At 33.4% G+C, this 8,107-nt stretch overlaps 1 non-coding gene across 1 annotated transcript; it reads right to left on the bottom strand.

Moving 5' to 3' along the window:
* Positions 1 to 605: 605 nt before the first annotated feature.
* On the bottom strand, positions 606 to 710 carry LOC135274537 (small nucleolar RNA U13). The gene has a single exon (XR_010342340.1). It is a non-coding gene; the product is annotated as a small nucleolar RNA U13 (small nucleolar RNA).
* Positions 711 to 8,107: the final 7,397 nt, after the last annotated feature.

Raw genomic sequence — 8,107 nt, 5'->3', positions numbered from 1 at the left:
TTCTTTTTGTTCGTTACAGACTTACTTATGTATTTGGGAGTATACATGTTTCTAAAACATTCTCAGAGTGTATTACTTCAGCTGCTTCTTCTCTTAGATACATGTGTATTCAACCATCTATCTCTCTACCTAGCTTTTTAACTGCCTACTAAACTACCTGTGTTGTTATCATCTATCTATCTATCTATCTCATTATCTTTTCATCATCTATCTACACCTACTTTTACCTCAGCAAGAGTTGCATATGGTAAACTTCAATGCAAATGATTTTTCTTTGGTTGTTTATGAGATTTTGAAAGCTCTATAATCTTCTATCAAATAATGACAAACATTTCATTCCCTATTATAACAATTCTCTACTTTAGCAACAGGTAGAGAATAGGTAATCTTTATGATTTTGTATCATTCTAAAACATTTGGGTACATCGAAGATGATAAACAAAATCCAGGAATCATCGGTAAAATAATACAAAAATCATTTTATACGGAGATTGTCACTGAAATATGACTATCATTGTGTGCTTTCATTTGTCTTGTTGGGTAAAGCCTCTTGGTTAGTTCTTTTATTTTTTAATTTTTTAATTTTTTTTATTTTGCCAAGTTCGGGTCAGATGGGTAATGTGCCAATGTCAGAGCAAGGTTCTGAGGGTGGCACATCTCACACAAGCATGTGAACACCCAATCATCATGCTCATGAACTACAAAAGGATCGTTTAGTTTTAATATTAGCCTGAACTCAAAACATTTACCCTTACATGAAACTATTTTCTCTAAGCTTGTAGCAAAAATTATTCTTATTTAAATGAATCTACTATCATTGGGGTTGAATTATTTTTATTCTTGATAGGATGAAACTATTTTTCTTATTAAGTTAAACTCAGTTTAAGGCATTTGCACAATACTTAACAATAAAGATGAAAATTCCCGAGGTAGAGTTAGATCTGAGAGTTTTATGTTTTTAAAATCTTTGTTAGTTTTCATCCTTTTTGTATATTTCTCACAAATGCAATTCAGTGTTTGAGGCAAACTTAATTACCGAAAACCTTGGTATACAAGAAACTTCAAACTATGTTTAAAAACACCTGTGAGATGTCAGGAAATCACGTAGAATGTTACAGGAAACCATACACAGGAGAATAAGATGAACATTTATTTACTCGAGGGGATAATGTGTAATTCCCCTTGAGATTTGCAGAATTATTTGATATGGTCTATAATCCTTTTCAATATTATGAAACACATGATGCTTGGAACTCTAAAGGTATTCAAAGCAAAAATGTTTAGAAAATATGTGTTGCTTATTTCCAATTTATACCTGCATTTACTATGTTTTATAGACTGCTAATATATTGGTTTTCTAATTTGTACAGTATTTCAAAAGTTTTACTTCATCAGAAACATTTTATAAATATGAAGCTTGCTTTATATATTTACATCTAATACTTTATCTCAAGAAGTAGAGATATGTAATTATAATAATATTGTCAGTGTGTATTTTACATTCCCCTATCTCCATGTTTCTAGGAAAGTGGAAAGAGAAGGATATGACACTGGGAATCAAGAGGGAAGAGGGAAACTTTTTAAAATTTAGCAGTTCCTAGAATGAGAGAGGTGAAATAAATGGAGAGAGGAAAGTAAAACATGTAAGGCTCTTTTTATATCAAAACACCTGTTATTGGGGTTAAGAGAATAGAAATGACTAGATAGATAGATAGACAGACAGACAGATAGACAGAGACAGACAGATGTTATGGGCTAAATTGTGTTTCTCCCAAACTCATATGTTGAAGCCTTCAACCCCAGTACCTCAGAATGTGACTGTATATGGACATAGGTCTTTAAATAGGTAATTACATTTAAATGAAGTCCTTAGGGTAGGCTGTAATTCAGTATTATTGATGGTCTTGTAACAACAGGAAATTTGGACATACAAAGAGACACCGGGTGCATGCATGCACAGAGGGATGACCATGTGAGGGACACTAAGACAGCATCTGTCTGCAAGCCAAGAAGAGAGGTCACTGGAGAAACTAACATGGCTGACACCTTGATCATGGGCATCCAGCCCCAGAACATGAGAAAATAATTTCTGTTGTTTAAGCCATCCACTCTGTAGAACTTTGTTATGGTATCCTCAGCAAGCAAATACAATAGCTATTTGCCCCTTTTCCCCCATTTTAGAATTTCTCTCTCTGTCAGTCTGGAGCAGGCTCAACAGAGGAATCTGCTGCCAAGAATTATGCCCCAAATTTTCCTAGGCTCCTGTAATTTAGAAAGGGAAGGGTTTTCCTTTTTTTTCTGTGTGTTTCTTGTGAGAAACACAGAAAGTGGCAATGGGCTTGTTGTGAAGATCCCTTACTGTGGTAAGGGGTAAGGTGACCCCACAGTGGAGGCTGTGAGGTAGGATGGCATAAATCATAAATACAGTGGAAGACATGACTGAATCACAGAAATCGTGCAGTGTAGGCCAGAGCTGATCAGCAGAAGCTGGCAGGGAACCTGGTATTTAATATGACATATTGTCACAGATGCTACCAAAGCCCCAGAGGAGAAAAAAGGCCAGACACATGGATCCAAGGACACCATCTCTTAGAAGTGAAGGCATGTAAGCTTTTCCCTTAATACAGATGCCAAGTTCGGAAGAAATATGGAAGCAGAAATCTTTTAAAGCTATGTATTTATAAATTACTAAATAGAATGTTTAAAATGGAAGATACTATGAGATTTCAAAATCAAAGCAGTGAATCAACTGTCCCTATAATGCCCATAGTACTCTGGTCTAAGAAGAATCAGGCATGACAGAGATAACTTGTTTTTTGATTTAGTCAAGTATACAATCAAATAAACCACAATTCCCTGTATAAGCCCACTATTTATATATACAAACAGGGCCACATTATAAGTACATGCTTCTCTTTTGTTCAACTCATAAAAGATAGTGTTAAACTAGGCCATTGCAAGTATTTGAGCAATTGAAGTTGCTACATCAGTGATGTTTGAGTTGATATTAAAATAGCACAATGTATTTTACATTTTACAAGAAATTAATTCTGACAGATGGGAAGGAAACAAGTCTAAATGGTGACTAATCACTAATCCACATTGAATAGAGGTTCTAGAGGAGCTTAAGGACCGTCAGTGTCAGCTATAAATGTCTTAGCAAATGGACTGAATGTGTCTTCAGTGTGGAAGCAAAAATAATGCCAGTTATGAGAAGTTGAGGAAGCAGAGAAAGGAAAAGAAAGATGGTGAAAAAAAGTACAAGACAGAAAAATTAATGACTACTATTGTTCACCCCTTATTTAAGTTATGAAATTGCAAAATATTCCCACAAAAAAACTTATTTCTAAATCTTCATTCCTCAAAGATCTATGACAGGATTTAGCAAACCACAGTAGATGGGGAAATCAGGATTTCCATTTGTTGTTTAAATAAAGTTTTATTGGAATATGGCCATGCCCATTATTGTCAATGGCTACTTCATCCCTACCAATGGCAATGTTAAGTAGTTGCTGTAGAGACTTACACCTCACAGTGCCTAAATATTCATCATCTGGCCCTGTATAGGAAATGTTTGCCAATGTCTGGTCTATTTTTGGAAGTCATAATTTTATATGGGAATATAACTGGTTTCTACTTACACATTTTTCACACTGCAGAAAAAGATATCAATTTGATTTCAGGCAGGTCAATAACTACTTTTTCTATGTTATTGTCATTTTGGCATAAGGCCCAACTGACAGTATCAGTTCTGATATTTGTCCAGTAATATTGGAAGGATTTTTCTTTATATGCCACGATTTTAGATCATCAAATGTAGAGTTGTTACAGTGGAAATGAAAATAACATGTGTGTAATCGGCTTCTCTACCATTCTTTTACTTTTTGGTTGTAAGTGACATAAATAAATATTTCTGACTCTCTGATTTCTGAGCATAAGAGAGATTACAATTCTGGCTTTCTTGTGTTTGGTGGAAGCCATGGGACCAGGTGTGGCAATGAAATGTAAGTGGAAGTGATATGTACCACTTATCTGAAGCATTGTACTATAAGAAAACCCCAGGGCAGTGTGATGGTTAATGTTGAGTTTCAACTTGATTGGATTGAAGTTTGAAAAGTATTGTTCCTGGGTTTGTCTTTGAGGGTGTTGCCAAAGTGGATTAACATTTTAGTCAGTGGACTGCTACTGGCAGAACCACCCTCATTGTGGGTGGGTACCATCTAATCAACTGACAATACAGCTAGAATAAAGCAGCCTTGTTGAATCTTTTGACCTTCATCTTTCTCTCATGCTGGATGCTTCCTGCCCTTGAACATCACGCTCCAAGTTCTTCAGCTTTTGGACCCTTAGACTTATCCTAGTGGTTTGCCAGTGGCTCTCAGGCCTCTGGCCACAGACTGAAGGTTGCACTGTTTGCTTTCCTACTTTTGAGGTTTTGGGACTCAGACTGATCCACCATTGGCTTCCTTGCTCCTCAACTTGCAGAGGGCGTATCATGGAACTTTTACCTTGTGATTGCAGGAGTCAATTCTCCTTAATAAACTCCCTTTCACATATACATATGTCCTATTAGTCTCATCCCTCTAGAGAATCCTGACTAATACAGGCTTATTACCACTGATACAGGCATAATACCACAGAAATACAAAAGATCATTCAAGTCTACTATGAACACCTTTTTGAAACAAATCAAAATGAAAACACAACATACCAAAACCTGTGGAATACAGCAGAAACAGTGCTAAGAAGGAAGATTATAGCACTAAATGCCTATGTCAAAAAAGTACAGATTATAAATTAATAATTTAACAATACATATCAAGGAACCAGGAAACCAAGAACAAACCAATCCCAAAAACCACAAAAGATAAAAAATTATGAAGATTAGAGCAGAGATAGATAAAATTGAAACAAAAAATACAAAAGATAAATGAAACAAAAAGCTGGCTCTCTGAAAAGATAAACAGAACATTAGTGACATTAACCAGGAAAATAAGAGAAAATATCAAAGTAAGATCAATTAGAAATGAAACTGGAGACATTGCAACCAATACCAAGCTAACACCAAGCAGGATAAATACCAAAAATTTATACCAAGGCACAACATATGCACACTGAAAAAAAAGTGAAAATATTTAAAGCAAATACCTTACAAATAGAGGAACAAGGATGAGAAGTTCCATCAGACGTCTATAAAAAATATTTTTCAATAAAGATTTTCTTAAATAGGAAACATCTGAAGGAATTTGTTGCCACTAGGCAGGTCATGCAAAAAATGTTGAAAAGAAGTACTTCAGAGATAAGAAAAGTGACATAGGTCAGAAACTTATATCTCTGTAAAGAGAAAGTATGGAGAAGGGACAAATGAATATAAAGTGAAATATTTTATTTTTCTTATTCCTAGTTCATCTAACAGAGTTAAGTTTGTTCAAAGTAATAAGACCATCAACATTTTAGGTAATTTTAGCGTATAGATAAATGAAATGAATGACAGTAATGTTACACTGATGCTACCTGTAAATCAGTAGGTTATGATGTAAAAGTTAACTTAGAGTCATTGTAAATGTATATTGCAAACTCTAGGGCAATACCTAAACATGTTTATTTATTTCTTTTATTTTGCCTTTGCCTTTCAGGACCCAATTGATTGGACCATGTAAGTGTTTGTAAAAATAAATTATGTTCTATGAAAAGATAAAATGAAAACACTTAAAAATATTCTATTAAGAAGAAAGAAGGCAGTAAATGGAGGGACAGTAGAAACTGACACAAATACACCAGAGTAAAAGACTGTCAGAAAAGAAACAAGCAAACAAAAAGCCAATACACAATTACATGCCATCTGTAAGAATCCTATCTTAATTAGACATAGGTTAAAAGGATAAAGGAAAAAATATTATACTAACACTCATTTAAAAAACACTGGAGTAGCTGCATAATTGCAGAAAAAGTAGAATTAAGGACAAGGAAAATTATCAGAGTCAAATAGGAGCATTAATAAAGAGGTTAATTTTCTAAGAAGGTATAACAATCTTTAACATGCATGCACCTAACAACAGTGTCAAAATACAGGCAAAAAATGATGAAACTGTAAAAAGGAATAGACAAAGTCACAATTACTGTTAAGTCTTTAACATCTCTTTGTTAGTAATTGATAGATCCAGTGAGCAGAATATCAGTAAAGTTAGAGTGGAAGTAAACACTGCCTTCAATGATAAAGGATGTGTAAAGGACATTTATAGAATACTTCATCCAATAACAAAAAATATATAAATGTTTCTCAAGCTGACATGGATCACTCATGAAGACAACACTTGCTGGGTCATAAAAATATACTCTAACAAATGTCAAAGAATAGAAATTATACAAAGTATGTTCTTGGACCACAATGCAATTAAACTAGAAATGAAGAAGAAGATAGCTGACAAATCTTCAAATATTTGAAGATTAAACACACACTTCCATATAATACAGTATTTTTTTAAAAAGTCTTCAGGGAAATTTTAACATTGGAACTAAATGAAAATTAAAACAAAACTTTCCAAAATTTATTGGCTACAGTGACACTATTGCTTGAAGGAAAATTTATATCATTGAGTGTATGTTAGAAAAGAAGAAAGATGTAAAAATCAGCAATCTAAGCTACCATATTAAGAAAATATGAACCTAAAGTAGAAGAAAAGAGATAATAAAGATTAGACTAGAAGTCAATGTAATTGAAAACAAAAAATCAATAGAGAAAATGAATAAAAACAAAAGATGTTTTTTCTTTTGTGAAAAATCAACAAAATTGATAAAGCTTCAACTAGGGTAGCAATAAAAGATGTATACATAGAGAATAAAAGACAAAGTACTAATATCAGAAATAAAACAAGGGCTTTTACTAAGGATTTAGTGGCTACTAAAAAGATAATATTATAATACTGTGAACAATCTTGTGCCCACAACTTAGATAGCTTGGCTTAAATAAACAAATTTCTTAGAAAACACAAACTCTCAAAATTTATACAATAAGAAGTAGATAATCTGAGTAGGACTGTATTTGTTAAGGAAACTGAAATTAATAATTACCTTACAAAAATAAAACAGAACAAAATACCAAGTCCACATGATTTTACTTGCAAATACTACTAAACATTTTAAAAAGACGTTACATTAATTATCTTTGATCTGGTTCAGAAGATAAAATTGGGGTGAAATGCCCTAATGCATTCCATGGGACCTGTATTATCCTAATACCAAAACCAAACAAAAATATTTCAAGAAGAATAACTAGAGACCAATATGTCTCATGAATATAAATGCAAAATTCTCAGTTAAATACTACCAATATGACACAACAATGTATACAAAGAATTATACAGTTATTAGGTGGGATATATTAAAGTTATTCAATAGAGGCTGAGATTTGATTTATGCCATCCCATGCCAAGGGACATCTGGGGCTACCATTTTGGATGAGGGAAGGAAGAATTTGTTTTCTAGAATTTTTGGAGGGAAGGGAGCCCTCCTACAATCTTGATTTCAGACTTCTATCCTCCAGAACTGTGAGAGAATACATTTCTGGGATTTTTTTTGTTTTTTGTTTTTTATTTTAGCCAGTAGTCATGTGGTAAGTTATTTTAGCAGTCATAGGAAAACAATTTAAAAAGCCTAATTAATTAATTCAAAATCATAATTGAATTTTTTGTTTTTATAACCATATGGGATACACGTGCAATTTTGTTGCATGCATACGTTGCATAGTGGTCAACTCAGTGCTTTTAGGGTATCTATAATCCAAATAACATACTGACTTATATACATCTTCATTCTTCTGAGTTTCCATTAGCTATCATTTCACTCTCTACATTCATGAGAACACATTTGTGATATCTGTCTTTCTGTGCCTGGGTTCTTTTGCTTAAGATAATGACCTCCAGTTCTATTCATGTTGCTGCAAAAGACATAATTTAATTTTTTGGGCTCAGTTGTATTTCATAGTACATATATGCCACATTTTCTTTATCCAATATCTGTTAATGCACACTTAGGTTGATTCCACATCTTTGCAATTGTGAATAATGCTGTGATAAACACACTAGTGTGGGTATGTTTTACAGCTGGT

Source organism: Aotus nancymaae, unplaced genomic scaffold, assembly GCF_030222135.1.
Source record: "Aotus nancymaae isolate 86718 unplaced genomic scaffold, 86718_ANA_hifiasm-v0.15.2.pri h1tg000002l, whole genome shotgun sequence".
NCBI classification, from domain to species: Eukaryota; Metazoa; Chordata; class Mammalia; order Primates; family Aotidae; genus Aotus; species Aotus nancymaae.
The sequence above is the reverse complement of the archived record's forward strand: the minus strand, read 5'-3'. Positions and strand labels throughout refer to the sequence as shown.